Consider the following 18,973-nt stretch of genomic DNA (forward strand, 5'->3'; position numbering starts at 1 on the left):
TGGAGATGTGGGCTCAATTCCTGGGTCAGGAAGATCACCTGGAGGAAGAAACTGCAACCCACTCCAGTATTCTCGCCTAAAAATCCCATGGACAGATGATTTGCACAACTGAGGGGCTAAACAATGACAATAAACTCTGTATAACTGTTAGTGAAGCTAGCAGTTTAGTAAATGGATAAATCAACTGAAGTGAATATGCTGCAGATAATGAAGTGCTAATTTAATGTAAATTTATGTAACAGCTTCAGAGACCTGGGTTTATAACAAAAACACAAACACACAAACTTTTTACACAGGTTTTCAGCACACAAGGATATTTCAAGTAGACAAATTCCTTATTTTCAAAGTTCTAAAAGAACAATAACTTTGAAGCATAACCATGTTTTTTGTTGAGACATAATAAAAGATGTTAACCCTTGTATCAAATGACTCTCAATTCTTGCTATGGAAGATTTTTCATATATTAAAAAAAGTAGATTAGCCATAAGGATATTTAGAAAATGGAGGAAATGAAGAATAATTTCAAAATCTCTGGCTTATTCCTTGTGCCAAGAAAACATTCAGATTGTGAATGATTCTTTCCTCTCCATGCAGTTGACTGTTTTGCTTCTATGATTATTCATAGTACAAAGAAAAAAAAAAGTTAGGTCTGATTCTTTCACTTAACTATCCCTTCCCAGTGTATCTGGCAAAGAATTTCTATTCCTAATTTACTATAAACAGAAATAGACAGAGGTCTTAGATCAATGTCCTAAAGAAAAGCCAATTTCATCCAAAAGGCATATATGAAGAATTTAATGAAGCAGATGTAGGGCAGTGAAGAAAAACATGCTCTATAATAATCAAACCGGGGGTTTATAGTTGTTTCCATTGCCTAATCTGAAGTTATAAACATGAACATTGAAGTTTTCAAATAGTACATTAAAAGTTAACAAAATGCCTAAAATATGCCTCACTGGAGTTAAATAATCAACATATAGTTTCTGGGCCTTTTTCTCTGTCAATAATCAGCAAAATTTCTTATTTTCTGTAATAATTCACAACTGGTACAACCCTCACTATGTATACAAATCGTTACTTTCTTGGCTTCATAAACAGTCTAGGTTACTCTCCTCTTCAGCAAATTTCTCATGGCAATTTTCACCTCTGTGCTTCTCACTGTGTAAATGATAGGATTTAGCATGGGAGTGAGGATTGCAAAGAATACAGCCACCCACTTGTCCACGGGATAGGTGGACACAGGATGCGTGTAAGTGAACATACAAGGGACAAAAAAGAGCACCACTACTGTAAAGTGGGAGCCACATGTAGAGTGGGCCTTGCGCCATGCTTCAGAGCCATGAGATTTCAGGGAGCTCAGGATGACTATGTAGAAGATGAAGAGAATGAAAAAAAAAAAAAAAAAAAAGAGCAAGCACAGGCCCCCTGTGTTAGCTGCCACCACAATTCCAAGCCTGTAGGTGTCGCTGCAGGCAAGTTCCAACAGTGAGAAGAAATCACACATGAAGCGGTCAGTGACATTGGGACCACAGAAGGTCAAGCTGACAATAATGAGAATCTGCACCATGGCATGCAGGATCCCCCCAGTCCAAGCCACCACCACCAGGAGCTGGCAGAGCCCCTGTCGCATGATGGTCGTGTAGTGCAGAGGCTTGCAGATGGCCACATAGAGGTCATAGGACATGACAGTGAGAACGATGGTCTCTGACGCTCGCAGGAAGTGCTCCCTAAAGAGCTGAGTCAGGCAGCCAGTCCAGGAGATGGTTCTCCTCTAGTGCAGCAGGTCTGGGATCATTTTGGGGATGGTGACAGAGGTGAAAGATGCATCTATTAAGGACAAGTGATTGAGAAAAAAGTACATGGGAGCAGAAAGTGTGGAGCTGAGGGAGATGGTGATGATAATGAGAAGATTGGACAGCCCAGTGAATAGGAAAATGAACAAAAAGACAACAAAGGGTACTTCCTGCAAGTGTGGATTCTGTGTGTGTCCCAAGAGAACAAATTCAGTCACATTGTTAGGAACTGATATCTTCCTGGGTCCTGAATTACCTACAAAGGAGTAAAGAATGATATCATTTAATTATGAAAGCTTTAGCCTGAATCTCTTAGGAAAAAAGAAAATAGTTCAGCCACTGTAACTGTGGAGCATGTCCTTGGTACTTTACTCCAGTGCTTCTTTCAAGTCTTTCTCATTTTCTCCATTAGTCTTTCCACCACTTCAGAAATCCAGCACCTGTCATCTGTAAAATATCTATACTGCATTACACATCTTATTTACTAAAAAAACCACTGAACTATGTACTTGAGATCTGGATTTCCATTCTGGTTCCAGCTCCATGTGACTGCAAATTCATCTTGACTTCCCATGCTTTTAAGACCTCCTTTTTGTCTGTAAGGTTGCAAATTGTAATTCATAGATATATCTCATAAGTTTAGAATTATCTTCAAGAGGAAAGAATGATTCCCTCTTCCCTTGACAATTTCCATGTGAACATTCTGCTCTATGTGTGAAAAGAAAGACAATGCCAATGAGTATATATAATAAATAGGAAGGTTAGGGAAATATGCGTAAGTCAGAGGTGACGCACTACACCTGGTACTGAGCAGAACACGTGTGCTATTCAGCTGTATTCCTCACTTACCGTAGTGCCTGGCATGGTGTCTGCAGTGTCTAAAACCTACTAGGTGATGAGTAGATGCTTGACGAACTGCCATTCTCCATGGGTAAGTATATGCCTCATTCCCAGACCATAAATCTAGGAGAAATTCAAGTGTTCTTTTTTCTCTTGCTCTGTTTATTACTACACTCTACTTTATGAGAAACAAACATTTGAAAGGAAGCTGCACCCCAGATTAGCAGTTTCTGACACAACTTATGGGATAAGAGTGAAAATATCTAATTGCCTCTCAAAAAAAATATGTTATTGGGTTGAAGCTAATTATAGTATATTAACTGACATTTTTTTATTCTTCAAAATTCTGCTTCATGTACAATATAACATACTAATACTCAGTAAATTTACAGCTTCAGTGACCTGGCTTGAAAAAAAAAAAAGAAAAAAAAGCAAAAGCAAACTTTTTTATACAGGTTTTCAGGGTATTTCAACTAGATGAATTCCTTATTTACAAAGTTCTAAAAATAAAACTTTGCTATGGAAAATGGAAACAAAAACAAATAGTCTTCTAGTTAAGATAAAGAGATAATGCACTAGGTATTCATACATACATTCACAAAATAATACAGACACAGGTAAAATGTATTGGTGGTGGTGGTTTAGTCGTTAAGTCATCTCCAACTCTTGCAGCCCCATGGTTGTAGCCTGCCAAGTTCCTCTGTCCATGGGATACTCCAGGCAAGAATACTGGAGTGGGTTTCCATTACCTTCTCCAGGGGATCTTCCCGACCCAAGAATCAAACCCAGATCCCCTGCATTACAAACAGATTCTTTACTAACTGAGCTACAAGGGAAGTCCCCCAAAACAGATATGATTATTGAAAGTGTTAGTTGTTCAGACAAGCCCAACTCTTTTCTACCACATGGACTGTAGCCCACCAGGCTCCTCTGTGCTTGGGAGTCTCACACAAGAACACTGGAGTGCGTTGCCATGCCCTCCCTCAGGGGATCTTCCTGACCCAGGGATAGAGCCCAGGTCTCCTGCATTGCAGGCAGATTCTTTACCATCTGAGCCACCATAAGATAAACACCTATTACACGTTTGCTCATTCAAAAAAAATTTATTGGACACTTACTATGTATATGGACTTCCCTGGTAGCTCAGATGGTAAAGCGTCTGCCTACGATGAGGCAGACCCATGTTTGATCCCTGGGTTGGGAAGATCCCCTGGAGAAGGAAATGGCAACCCACTCCAGTACTCTTGCTTGGGAAATCCCATGGACGGAGGAGCCTGGTAGGCCACAGTCCACAGGGTCGCAAAGAGTCCGACACAACTCTTTTCTTTTACTACACATACGAATGTATATCCAAAATTGTCCCCACTCTATACTATACTACAGTTTAAGAAAGTTTAAATGATATTGCAAAATAATTAAAAACATCTCTGTTTAAATCTAGACGTTATTCGAAGAGACACACTGTATTTCAAATGTCCATTTTTCCAATGCTAAACATTACATACTGTTTCTAATTTTTCCAAAGATGTTTAATTACTGTGTTGAGCATATTTGTAAATGATTTTTCTCCCTTAAAAGTATTTTTCATTATGGTTTAATCTGAGAAAGAGCAATCTGGGGTCAAAGAAAAATGAAAATATAATTCCTATTCCTTCAGTTTTTTCTAAAACTCTTTATTAATTCTATCTAATTCTTACTTTATGCACCCTAAACCTTTTTCTGACGTATTGGGGATACTCCCTCAGAATAAGGAAATGAAATGAAGCTGACATATTTTGTTTCCTCATATATTATTTTATCTTTAATATATTACGATAAGCATTCATTTTAAAATTATTTCTATTGGAGTAGAGTTGATTGACAATTATGTGTTCATTTAGGATAATTAAAAAAATAAAGCTCTTTATTGCATTATCTTTGAAAGGAAAAAAAAATCTTTGTAGAATGCATGTTATTACATTATGCTTTCCCTTCTCTTTTCTTTGGCAAATTGATGTCCCTCAAATTTCTCATTCTATTAGTAACATAGTATTCTGGAACCAGAAGATGAATGCTTTGGGAAGATGGCACAAGAAGGCAAGAGAATGCATGTAGCAGAAACATTAAGGAATGGCAAGATAACTCTTATCATAGAAGGATGAGATGATGCTGTTTTGGTAATAAAATTTCAATTATTAAGAGCATTTTACTAGAAGACTTTTCATAAGTTTGTGTGATATCCAGTCTTTATTTAAATAACTACAGTGCTGGGTAGAAAGATTGTTTTCAAACACCTATACCAGTCTAGTCTAACTCAGCAGAATGCAGAGTAGCTCAAAATGGAAATAGAACAGGGTTGGGTCTAAAACATTGAAAGTTGTTCATGAAAATAAGTTTTAAAAAGAGGAGTTCCTAGAACAATGCAAGGAGAAAGTCTGTTTCTAGAATATAAATCCAAGAACAGACCCTGAAGAGTCAGCAACACAGATTCTCAAACTGGAAGGATAAACCAGAATGAGAGAAAGTGGATTTATATATGGATCTTATCACAGTTGATCAGAAACTAATTGAGGTGTGATTTGACCTTTCATAGTTTCAGGGACTAATTTCCCAGAAACCATGTACCTTCCAAAGTGTTCTTATGGCAGCATCTTGTATTTCAATAGTTAGAGAAAGATCAGAATAGGTAGAGAAACAACCTAGACAGCATATTAAAAAGCAGAGACATTACTTTGCCAACAAAAGTCCATCTAGTCAAAGCTATGGTTTTTCCAGTGGTCATGTATGGATGTGAGCATTGGACTATAAAGAAAGCTGAGCACTGAAGAATGGAAGCTTTTGAATTGTGGTGTTGGAGAAGACTCTTGAGAGCCCCTTGGACAGGAAGGAGATCCAACCAGTCCATCATAAAGGAAATCAGTCCTGAATATTCATTGGAAGGACTGATGCTGAAGCTGAAACCCCCAATACTTTGGCCACCTGAAGTGAAGAGTTGACTCATTTGAAAAGACCCTGATGCTGGGAAAGTTTGAAGGTGGGAGGAGAAGGGGACGACAGAAGATGAGATGTTTGGATGGCATCACTGACTCAATGGACATGAGTTGGAGTAAACTCCAGGAGTTGGTGATGGACAGGGAGGCCTGGCGTGCTGCAGTCCGTGGGGTCACAGGGAGCCGGACATGACTGAGCAATTGAACTGAGAGAAACACGTTCTCAAAGTAACAAAGACTCAAGAGTGGAGTTCTTATTGTTTTGGTCCAATCCAAACACTTCCACTCCAGAGGACATCTCTTATGCTGTTCATCAGGAATGGAAACGTTTTGTAAGGTGTACTGTGGTCTCATAAGTCTTTGAGTTTTACTACTAACTGAAGTGCACGTGTGCTAAGTTGCTTCAGTCTTGTCTGACTCTTTGAGACCCTATGGACTGTAGCCACCAGGCTCCTCTATCCATGGGATTCTCCAGGCAAGAATAACAGAATGGGTTGTCCTGCCCTCCTCCAGAAGATTTTCCTGATCCAGGGATCAAAACGTTATCTCCTGCATTGCAGGTGAATTCTTGACTGCTGAGCCACCAGGGAAGCCCACAAATTGAAATAGATTTTTATGGCAATTTTTATGGCAATAAGCACATTGACTTGGGCAGAATCACACAACTTGGAAACAAATTGCAATTTACCTAGGTAAACTACTTGTAGAAATAGGGAAAGCTTTTTAAGGTTATAGAAGAAGATGCTGGCACCGTGTGACATAAAACTCATGTCTCCTGATTCTGAAGCTAGTTGTCTTAATCTCCATCATGTTTTCCTTACCATAAGATGTTTACTAAATATTGTTACATCATGATGTTCATTGATTTCTTCAATAAAACATATAAGATCCTCATAGTAGAAGCCTGAATCTTTCTGTCAAAGGGGAGACTATAAACATATCTATGACATATACACACATTTATGATTTGTATTTGGTAACAGACCTCATTTTTGAAGAGTCAAACTTAATTTGCATTGAGGTTTTATAAATTAGGTAAATGGTTCAGCCAAGAAGTACCTTCTTTGGTCAGTAGAGTATGATTCCATTTTTTTTGTTTGTTTTGTTTTTTTAATGTGTATGTCCCTTATAAATAATCTTCTAAAGCAGTTTTCAAAGAGAAATCCAAATTCAAGTAAAGTCATTCTTATACCCCAGGACATACAGTTAGTGAGAAGTAGACCTGAAGATACAATTCAAGGCTGTCTGACCTCAAGTTTTGATCTTTTCTTAACCTCACATTACCTCTCATGTAAAAACTCACCAAATAGCTAGCCAGAGTCTTCTTTAGCATCCATCTGTCACAAAGGCTTTCAAAAGATTTTTTCTCATCCTAGTTTGTAAAGGCATTAAAATATGGATTTGAAATACACTTGGGAATTTAAAAAATGTTAACTTCTTCCTCTGAGAATCTCCTGTCTCAGGGGGATTTAGAATACTATAGGTATTTTATTTGGTTGTTTAGTTAATAACACAAAACCAGTTCTGCCTATATATATATGAGGAAAATATATATATATATTTTAATCTGAGTAGAGCTGACCCACAATGCTGTTCTGGTTTCCGGTGTACGGTGAAGTGAATTAGCTACACATATATACACTGTCTTTTAGATTTTTCCCATATAGGACATTAGGGAGTATTGACTAGCATCCCTGTGTTACACCCTCGGTCCTCATTAGCTCTTCTATTTCACATACACTTGTGTGCACATGTTAACCCTGATCTTCCCACTCGTCCCGCTACTGTATCCCTTGGTAGCCATGAGTTTGTTTTCTACCTCTGCGATGCTATTTATGCTTCGTGGGTAAGTTCATTTATATTCCCTTTTAAGATTCCACGTATAAGTGATACCAGCATGATATTTGTCTTTCTCTGTTTGACTTACTTCTCAACATGACAATTTCTAGGGCCATCCCTGTTGCTGTGTATGACATTATTTCATTCTTTTTTTATGGGTCAGTAATATTTCACTGACTATAAGAACCACATCTTCTTTATTCATTCCACTGTTGATGGGCATTCAGGTTGCTTACACATCCTGGCTATTTTAAATAGTGCTCCAATGAACACTGGGGGACATGGATCTTTCTGTTTTATGATTTTTCTCAGGGTATATACCCAGGAGTAGGATTGTTTGGTCATATGGTAGTACTATTTTCAATTTTTTTTTTTTTTTTAGGAAACTTCATACTGTTCTCCATAATGTGTACAGCAATTTACATTCCCATCAACAGTATAAGAGGTTCCTCTTTTCTCCACATCCTCTCAAACATTTATTGTTTGTAGATTTCTTTGATGGGAGTCATTCTGACCCACCTGAGATGATACCGCATTATAGTTTTGATTTACAGTTCTCTAATAATTAGAGATACTGAGTGCCTCTTTAATGTGCTTTTTGGCCATCTGGGTGTATTCTTGGAGAAATGTTTATTCATACTTTCTACCATTTTTTTTTTATTTTTTAAAATATTGAGCTACATGAACTCTTTGTATATTTTGGAGATAATCTTTTGTTGGTTGCTTTGTTTGCAAATATTTTGTCCCATTCTGAGAGTTGTCTTTTTATTTTGCTGTGAAAAAGCTTTCAAGTTTAATTAGATCTCATTTGTTTATTTTTATTATTATTTTCATTAGTCTAGGAGGTGGGTCAAAAAACATCTTGCATTTTATGTCAAAGAGTGTTCTGCCTATGTTTTTCTGTAAGAGTTTTATACTGTCCAGGCTTAAATATAGACCTTTAATCCCCTTTGAGCTTATTTTTGTGTCTGATGTTAAGGAGTGTTCTAATTTCAAGAAGTTGAAACACACAAAGTTGTCCAGCTTCCCCTACAACTTTTATTGAAGAGACTGTCTTCTTTCCATTCTATATTCTTACCTCCTTTGTTATAAATAGGTGACAAACCTTTGTCTCTGGGCTTTCTCTCCTGTTCTATTGATCTTTATCTCTGTTTTGTGCCAATATCATAATATTATGATTACAGTAGATTTATAGTGTAGTCTGAAGTCAAGGACCCTGATTCTTCTGTTGTTTTATTTTTTTCTCAGAATTTCTTTCACTTTTCCTGTCTTTCATGTTTCCATACATACTGTAGAATCTTTTTTTCTAATTTTGTGAGCAAGAATTCAACAGTAATTTGATAGGGATTGCATTGCATCTGTAGATTGTTTTGAGTAGTATAGTCATTTTCAAAGTACTGACTCCTCTAATCTAAGAGTATGGTATATATCTCCACCTGTTTGTGTCATCTTTTATTTCTTTCATCAGTATCTTATAGGCTTCTGAGCACATGTCTTTTACTTCCTTAGGTAGGTTTTCCCTAGGCACATATTTCATTGTGTTGCTATTGTAAATGGGATTGTTCCCTTAATATCTCTTTCTGATCTTTTGTTGTTAGTATAAAGGAATTTATTTAATTCATACGTACTAACTTTGTATCCTGCAATTTTACCAAATTCATTGATGAGCTCCAGTAGCATCTTTAAGGATTTTTATGTATGGTATCATGTCATCTGCAAATAGTGAGAATTTTGCTTCTTTTTCAGTTTGTATTCCTTGTATTTCTTTTTATTCTCTGACTGTCATGGCTAAGACTTCCAACACTGTAGTGGTGAAAGTGGGAAGCCTTGTCTTCTTCCCGATCATAGAGAAAATGCTCTCAGCTTTTCACCATTGTGAATGATTCTTGCAGTAGGTTTATAATATACGGTTTTCACTATGTTGACATTGGTTCCCTCTATGCCTATGTCTGAAGAGTTTTTTTTTTTTTTTTTTTTATAAATCTGGATAGCTTTCATTGTTGTCTTCTTTGCAAGACTTAACATGGGCTTCTTAGAGCATCTGGATCTCCACATATATTTAGTTCAATATTGCTTTTTGTGGATCATAAGGGATTAGATAAGGAGTCATTCAATACTTCATTGAACCACTTGAAGATCTTACTATCTGCTAAATTTCACCAAATATTGATGGTTTACTGCTTACCTAGTAAGTGAATGAAATCAAGCAACCCCGCATGTTACATGTAAGACATTCAATATTTAAAGAATACATCTAAGCACTCATTCCTCTCTTACCAGTAAGTAAAAAAAGATGGAGAATTTATCCTTAATTCATAAAATAACTGTCTGAGATGATAAAGATCCCTGTGGACTACTATTTTGTTTGTTTGTTTGTGTCTTTTAGTTTTCAATTTAATTTATTTTTTCATCTAAAGACATTTTACTTTATGCTCTAATAAAACTTTATTTTTTTTCCTTTATTTATTTATTTATTTTTTTCAGTGGGTTTTGTCATACATTGATATGAACCAGCCATAGAGTTACACGTATTCCCCATCCTGATCCCCCCTCCCACCTCCCTTTCCACCCGATTCCTCTGGGTCTTCCCAGTGCACCAGGCCGGAGCACTTGTCTCATGCATCCCACCTGGGCTGGTGATCTGTTTCACCATAGATAATATACATGCTGTTCTTTCAAAACATCCAACCCTCACCTTCTCCCACAGAGTTCAAAAGTCTCTTCTGTACTTCTGTGTCTCTTTTTCTGTTTTGCATATAGGGTTATCGTTACCATCTTTCTAAATTCCATATATATGTGTTAGTATGCTGTAATGTTCTTTATCTTTCTGGCTTACTTCACTCTGTATAAGGGGCTCCAGTTTCATCCATCTCATTAGAACTGGTTCAAATGAATTCTTTTTAACAGCTGAGTAATATTCCATGGTGTATATGTACCACAGCTTCCTTATCCATTCATCTGCTGATGGGCATCTAAGTTGCTTCCATGTCCTGACTATTATAAACAGTGCTGCGATGAACATTGGGGTGCACATGTCTCTTTCAGATCTGGTTTCCTCAGTGTGTATGCCCAGAAGTGGGATTGCTGGGTCATATGGCAGTTCTATTTCCAGTTTTTTAAAGAAATCTCCACACTGTTTTCCATTGTGGCTGTACTAGTTTGCATTCCCACCAACAGTGTAAGAGGGTTCCCTTTTCTCCACACCCTCTCCAGCATTTATTGCTTGTAGACTTTTGGATAGTAGCCATCCTGACTGGCGTGTAATGGTACCTCATTGTGGTTTTGATTTGCATTTCTCTGATAATGAGTGATGTGGAGCATCTTTTCATGTGTTTGTTAGCCATCTGTATGTCTTCTTTGGAGAAATGTCTGTTTGGTTCTTTGGCCCATTTTTTGATTGGGTCATTTATTTTTCTGGAATTGAGCTTCAAGAGTTGCTTGTATATTTTTGAGATTAATCCTTTGTCTGTTGCTTCATTTGCTATTATTTTCTCCCAATCTGAGGGCTGTCTTTTCACTTTACTTATTGTTTCCTTTGTTGTGCAAAAGCTTTTAAGTTTCATTAGGTCCCATTTGTTTAGTTTTGCTTTTATTTCCAATATTCTGGGAGGTGGGTCATAGAGGATCTTGCTGTGGTTTATGTCAGAGAGTGTTTTGCCTCTGTTCTCCTCTAGGAGTTTTATAGTTTCTGGTCTTACATTTAGATCTTTAATCCATTTTGAGTTTATTTTTGTGTATGGTGTTAGAAAGTGTTCTAGTTTCATTCTTTTACAAGTGGTTGACCAGCTTTTCCAGCACCACTTGTTAAAGAGGTTGTCTTTTGGGACACTGTAAAAGCAGTGCTAAGGGGAAGGTTAATAGCATTACAGGCTTACATCAAGAAACAAGAAAAATGCCAAATAAATAACCTAACTCTACACCTAAAGCAATTAGAGAAGGAAGAAATGAAGAACCCCAGAGTTAGCAGAAGGAAAGAAATCTTAAAAATTAGGGCAGAAATAAATGAAAAAGAAACTAAAGAGACCATAGCAAAAATCAACAAAGCTAAAAGCTGGTTTTTTGAAAAAATAAACAAAATTGACAAACCATTAGCAAGACTCATTAAGAAACAAAGAGAGAAGAACCAAATTAACAAAATTAGAAATGAAAATGGAGAGATCACAACAGACAACACTGAAATACAAAGGGTCATAAGAGACTACTACCAGCAGCTCTATGCCAATAAAATGGACAACTTGGAAGAAATGGACAAATTATTAGAAAAGTATAACCTTCCAAAATTGAACCAGGAAGAAGTAGAAGATCTTAACAGACCCATCACAAGCAAGGAAATCGAAACTGTAATCAAAAATCTTCCAGCAAACAAAAGCCCAGGACCAGATGGCTTCACAGCTGAATTCTACCAAAAATTTAGAGAAGAGCTAACACCTATCTTACTCAAACTCTTCCAGAAAATTGCAGAGGAAGGTAAACTTCCAAACTCATTCTATGAGGCCACCATCACCCTAATTCCAAAACCAGACAAAGATGCCACAAAAAAAGAAAACTACAGGCCAATATCACTGATGAACATAGATGCAAAAATCCTTAACAAAATTCTAGCAAACAGAATCCAACAACATATTAAAAAAATCATACACCACGACCAAGTGGGCTTTATCCCAGGAATGCAAGGATTCTTTAATATTCGCAAATCAATCAATGTAATACACCACATTAACAAATTGAAAGATAAAAACCATATGATCATCTCAATAGATGCAGAGAAAGCCTTTGACAAAATTCAACACCTATTTATGATTAAAACTCTCCAGAAAGCAGGAATAGAAGGAACATACCTCAACATAATAAAAGCTATATATGACAAACCCACAGCAAGTATCCCCCTCAATGGTGAAAAATTGAAAGCATTTCCCCTGAAATCAGGAACAAGATAAGGGTGCCCACTCTCACCACTACTATTCAATATAGTGTTGGAAGTTTTGGCCACAGCAATCAGAGCAGAAAAAGAAGTAAAAGGAATCCAGATAGGAAAGGAAGAAGTGAAACTCTCGCTGTTTGCAGATGACATGATCCTCTACATAGAAAACCCTAAAGACTCTTCCAGAAAATTACTAGAGCTAATCAATGAATATAGTAAAGTTGCGGGATATAAAATTAACACACAGAAATCCCTAGCATTCCTATATACTAACAATGAAAAAACAGAAAGAGAAATTAAGGAAACAATACCATTCAGCATTGCAACAAAAAGAATAAAATATTTAGGAGTATATCTACCTAAAGAAACAAAAGACCTATGCATAGAAAACTATAAAACACTGATGAAAGAAATCAAAGAGGACACAAACAGATGGAGAAACATACCGTGTTCATGGATTGGAAGAATTAATATTGTCAAAATGGCTATTCTACCCAAAGCAATCTATAGATTCAATGCAATCCCTATCAAGCTACCAATGGTATTTTTCACAGAACTAGAACAAATAACTTCACAATTTGTATGGAAATACAAAAAACCTCGAATAGCCAAAGTAATCTTGAGAAAGAAGAATGGAACTGGAGGAATCAACCTGCCTGACTTCAGACTCTACTACAAAGCCACAGTCATCAAGACAGTATGGTACTGGCACAAAGACAGAAATATAGATCAATGGAACAGAATAGAAAGCCCAGAGATAAATCCACCAACCTATGGACACCTTATCTTTGACAAAGGAGGCAAGTATATAGAATGGAAAAAAGACATTTTACTTTACATATAGCAACATGTACATGCCAATCTGAAACTCCCAATCTATTCCTATCTTCCACTGCTCCTTCTAGATAACCATAAGTATAATAAAACTGGTATAGTGCCTCAAAATCTGTAATAATTTACGGTAGTTCTTTATGAGATACCACTAACCTCAAACTAGAAAATTAAATGGAGTGACAGTTTTTGTTACATGGAAAAACAAGAATGGTGGTTTTGTGATAACTGTTTCAATAAAAAACAACCAGAAGAGCAAGAACGATGTACAATTCATGTGTTTGAAAGCATTAGAGAACCAAGAAGGGGTAACTGTTGTGTGGAGTCAATATTTGAAAAGAGAGGAAGCCAGGAGCTAAACACAACATGTTAAATGCTCTTTTCACTAAAGATATGGATTAATTCTGATAATCACACAAGAAAGACTGAAAAGGCTGTGTGCAAGTTCCCACAAATGCTTTTCCCTTGGGATAATAAATGGGATTTAAGTCCTACAGAGAGCAAGAGGACTTTGAAAACAGCCAGGCTTTCATTTGAGACCACGAAGGGCTTTTTTACTCTTTTATTTTGTTAAAACAAAGACAGATCTAAAAGTTCAAAAACATATTCTGTTTTTTATGTTAAAGAGTGTTCTACCCATTTTCCACTAGGGATTTATAAGGGTTGGTCTTACATTTAGATCTTTATATCCATTTAGGGTGTATTTTTGTATATGGTATAAGGGAATGTGGTTGAAGAGGCACTTTTTTTCCCCATTGTGTATTCTTGCCTCCTGAAATAACTTTGCACAGCTTAGTAAAGACAATCACCCCAGTACCATATTTCTATGTGGTCAAATTACAGAAGAAATAGCTCCAATTGAGCACTGAGTTTGACAAACTGACATTTGTAACAAGAAACTATGAGTTGGAATGCTGTACTTCAGAAACTCTGATTAATAGTGATGCAACAATGTAAGATGACCTATGTTCTGTAAGCATCCACAAATTTCCTGTAAGTTTACATTAGTGAATACACTTTTATAAAGACCAACATTAGCACTTGTTTTCACTAATGAGAAAGAACTCTGAAGAGGGGTTTTGCTTTAAAAAATTATGCTAACATACTAATGTTGGGTTTTAAGGCAAGTGGACTAGCATACTTGAACTTACAAAAAGAAAAAGCTTGTCATGCTAAAATATACATGTGAGACAAGGCTACAGCATACTGACACCATCTCCTGGAAAGATAAACTGAATTGTTAAGACTGCAAATAATTTTCTTTTTTTTTTTTTTGTTTTTTAAGACTGCAAATAATTTTCTTTTTTTTTTTTTTAAGACTGCAAATAATTTTCTTATCTATACACCTACACATATCATAAGCAATTAAGGATATTTTTTTAAAAAGCAAATGAAGACTAACTTCAACATTTCTGGTTTGTTTTTCATGTCAAGGAAATGATTAGATTGTGAATTATTCTTTCCCCCTTTTGTGGGTGCCTATATTTTGGCTTTTGGTAAATGCATAGTACAAAAACACTGTTTCAGCTGTGATTCCTTCACTCAGATCTCCCTTTCTTGTGCGACTGCCTAAGAATTTCAATCTCTTTTTGCTTTATCACAGGCTGGGGAAAAAACCAAGAAATTTTGAGATCAGTGTCATATGGGGGGGAAAATGCATGCAAGTAACATATATGAAAAATTTAGTAAATAAAATGTAAGACTCTGGAGAAAAAAATACTTTATAATTATCAAACCAGAGATTTATAGTTATTCTTTCCACTGTCTAATCTGAAGCTATGAACATGAACATTGAATTCTCTAGAAAGTATGTTAAAAGTTATCAAAATGCCTAAAATATATCAATACTAAATAATTAAATAATAATGGTTCTGGGCTTTTCTGTTTATGTCAATGATCTGAAAATTTCTTACATTCTAACAAAATTTACTGTAGGAGCAATACTATCTATTAATGTAAATCATCAATTTATTGGCATCATGAACATCCTAAGTGACTCTCTTCTTTAGCAAATTCCTCATGGCAACCTTCACCTCTGCATTCCTCACTGTATAAATGATAGGATTTAACATGGGACATAGGATTGCATAGAACACGGTCACCCACTTGTCTGCAGGGTAAGTGGCCACAGGACGCATGTGGGTGAATATACAAGGGACAAAAAAAAAGCACCACTACTGTAAAGTGGGAGCCACATGTGGAGAGGGCTTTGCGTCGTCCTTTAGAGCCATAGGACTTCAGGCAGCTCAGGATGACTATGTAGGAGATGAGGAGCAGGAAAAAAATGAGCAAGCACATGCCCCCTGTGTTAGCTGCAACCACCATTCCAAGAGTGTAGGTGTGGCTACAGGCAAGTTTTAATAATGAGAAGAAATCACACATAAAGTGATCAATGACATTTGAGCCACAGAAGGTCAAGTCTACCGTGAAAAGAATCTGCACAGTGGCATGCAGGGTCCCCCCGATCCAAGCCACCACCGCCAGGAGCTTGCAGAGCCCCTGTTGCATGGTGGTCGCATAGTGCAGAGGCTTGCAGATGGCCACGTAGCGGTCATAGGCCATGACAATGAGGACAATAACCTCTACTCCTCCCAGGAAGTGCTCCACAAAGAGCTGAGTCAGGCAGCCACCCCAGGAGATGGTTCTCCTCTGGTGCAGCAGGTCAGTGATCAGTTTGGGCGTGGTGACAGAGGTGAAGATGGCATCTATGAAGGACAAGTGAGTGAGAAAGAAGTACATGGGAACTGAAAGTGTGGGGCTGAGGGAGATGGTGATGACAATGAGCAGGTTGGCTAGCACAGTGAATAGGAAAATGGGCAAAAGGACAACAAAGAGTATTTTCTGCAGTTGTGGATTTTGTGTGAGTCCCAAGAGAAGAAATTTAGTCATGTTGTTGGGAGATGTGAGGGGCTCCATTTAGGAAGCAATGTTTTCTTGGGTCCTGAATTACCTACAAAGGAATCAAGAATTGTACCTATTAATCATGATAGCATGATAGTCTGAATTTCTTGCAACAAAAACAGAGCAGTCACTGCAGTTGTGGAGCATGTCCTTGGAACTTTGCCCCAGTACTTGTTTCATGTCTTTCTTATTTTCTCCATGATGCTTTCCATCTCTTCAGACATGTTGTACTTGTAACCCGAAAATTACCTATAGGGCAACACATGATCTGTAGTTACTGTGAAAACACTGGGCTGTCTCCATGAGACCTGGATTCTCATTCAGGTTCCAGTTCCACGTGTCTCTGCTTAGAATCTCAGTGCCCTGTGTTTCTAAGCCCACCTCTGTCACATTATAGCTTGCATTAAATTCTTAGGTGTGCATCTTCTATCTTGTAAGGTGACAGGTGCCATACAGGTAAGAGTTACTCCTTTTTTCATGAGAATTTACATTTGAACCCTCAGCTCTAACTGGAAAGAAAGACACGGTCAATAAAATTTATCATAAGCAGAGGGTTTTGGTAAATATGCAGAATTCACTGGTGACACACTCCGCCTGGTAGAACCAAAACACATAAACTATTCAACTGTGTTTTCTCACTAACCATGGTGCCTGACATGATGTCTGCAGTGTCTGAAATCTATTAGATGATGAGTGAAAGCTTGGCGAATTGTCATTCAATATGGGTAAGAATATGCCTGATTCTCCAGACCACAAACCTAGGGGGAATTCATGTGTTCTTTTTCTTCTGCTCTGTTTATTATTGCTCTCTACTTTATAAGAGACAAAAATACACATTTGAAAGGGAAGTTGGAAAGTTTAACAGTTTTTGATGGACCTTATGAGGTAAATATGAAAATATTTAATTGCCTTTAGGAAAAAGTATGCTAGTGGTCTTTTTACTTTCAAGATAGTTATAGTGTTTGTTAATTGATATTTAGTATTCTTCAAAATTATGTTTTACATTGAATTCAACATAGATGTATTCAATTAATATACAGCTTCCAGAAAATTGGATAAAAAATAACTATTGCACAGTTTTTCAGTAAACAAAGATCTTTCAAGTAGAGGAAATCCTTATTTTCAAAGTTCTAAAAATGCAAAGTTAATGTGGAGAACAGAAAGATTCTTTAAGGTAATGTACAGAGATAGGTAGCTATACATTTATACATATATACACAGACTAACACAAGCATAGATAAAATCTATTGTTAAGTTAGTTACCTATTACAACTTTACTCATTCAAAAATATTTATTGGACACTTACCCTATATATGAATGTGTATCTGTGCACACAAGTCAGGAAGAGTGCCCCTGTTAAATACCATTAAGAACTGAAAGTTCATTCCCAAACAGCAGCAAGGCACCCATCCATGAAGAAATCTTTTCACTCTTTCATGTGTCTGCTTCATGCATTCTCAAGCCTTCTCCAATTTTCCCATAGCATCCATCTTCCATAATTTCTGGTTACAGGAGATTGGATTACTAAGAGGATGAGAAATTTGGGGACATAAATTTCCCAAAGAAAATGGAAGACTAAGCATAAATATAATAAAATGTGTTCTGCCAAAATATGTCTTTCCTTTAAAAGACAAATGGATAAAGAGCTTAGTTTTTAGTTACCCAAAATAACCACAACATTGTAAGTCAACTATACTCTAAAAAAATTGATTTCAAAACTGGAAATTATAGTTATGAGGAAACAAAGTGCAACAGCTACATTGCATTTTCTTATTTTGAGATATGATATATCAACAGATCAGAAACGGGTATGGTGTACATAAGGTAAGAGTTAGCATAAGTAATATAATAACATTATTTTATAAATAACTGTGAAGAAATAGAAATTTATTTTTTCATTTTTCTTTGGCTACATACTACTGTTTCTAGAAATAAGCTCTAATGGAAAATATTTTTAAAGGACAAAAATCATTATTTACAAATGTGTCAAACATTATTATTAAGAGCTGTGGAAAATTTAGAAACAATATGGAATGTTGAACACTAAAGAAATTTATCATTGGAATACAGGCAACTCCTTAAGTAATGTGTAATTTTTAACAGAAATATTTTTTAAAATTGTGCTATATCAAAGAAACTTCTTAGGCTGTAAAATAAATTGTAACAAATTTGGATGAAACTTTGAACTCTTTAATTATTATGATATAATTCTAACTAATATTATTTTTCTTCTCAGTAACTTAAATATATATCAACAAGGAAAAAAAAATCCCCCAAGTATTTCTACTTCTAAATTGATAATATTGTAATTGAATGCATCTTTCTTAAATGTTATATATGCTGAAAAAGATACAAGTTAGTGTAGGAAAGATAAGGGTTAAGGATGATAATATGATTTATAAGATCCATTGAAACCTGAGAGTCTATGATTATATGATTTCCTGAAAAAAAGAAATCTCACCTATGAACATGTCTGACATAGGTCCATGGCCAGGGCCCCAGGAAGCTGTTAGTTCACCAAGAAAGAGGCAACAATGTAAGATTTAAACCTGCCACCTAGCTCAGTTACAGTGAATGTCTTTGTTGACTTTTAAGTGGTACCTTTGGAGGAACCTTAAAATAATCACATGTCCTGTTTGTGGGCACATTCTCTAAAGCTTCTCAATTGTGGCTAATAGAACCTCAGGGGTATTTCACCACATTAGACTTTGCCAGCAAATCAGTTGTTTCCTGAAATTACCTGAATAGCAGAGGAGAGCTTTCTTTATCATGCATCTTTAATTTTAACCTCCTTCTTGAGTTTACATGAAGACAAAACAGTATGAAAAGAGGGGAAAAAAAAGAAACATTGATTTCTTATGAATTCAGGTATTTGAAA

At 36.3% G+C, this 18,973-nt stretch overlaps 2 pseudogenes; both read right to left on the reverse strand.

The window, feature by feature from the left end:
- Positions 1-1,099: 1,099 nt before the first annotated feature.
- LOC122673948 lies at positions 1,100-2,715 on the reverse strand (annotated as a pseudogene).
- Positions 2,716-15,181: 12,466 nt separating this feature from the next.
- Positions 15,182-16,109, reverse strand: LOC122673767 (annotated as a pseudogene).
- Positions 16,110-18,973: the final 2,864 nt, after the last annotated feature.

This window comes from Cervus elaphus, chromosome 18 (assembly GCF_910594005.1).
Source record: "Cervus elaphus chromosome 18, mCerEla1.1, whole genome shotgun sequence".
In the NCBI taxonomy this organism is placed as follows: domain Eukaryota; kingdom Metazoa; phylum Chordata; class Mammalia; order Artiodactyla; family Cervidae; genus Cervus; species Cervus elaphus.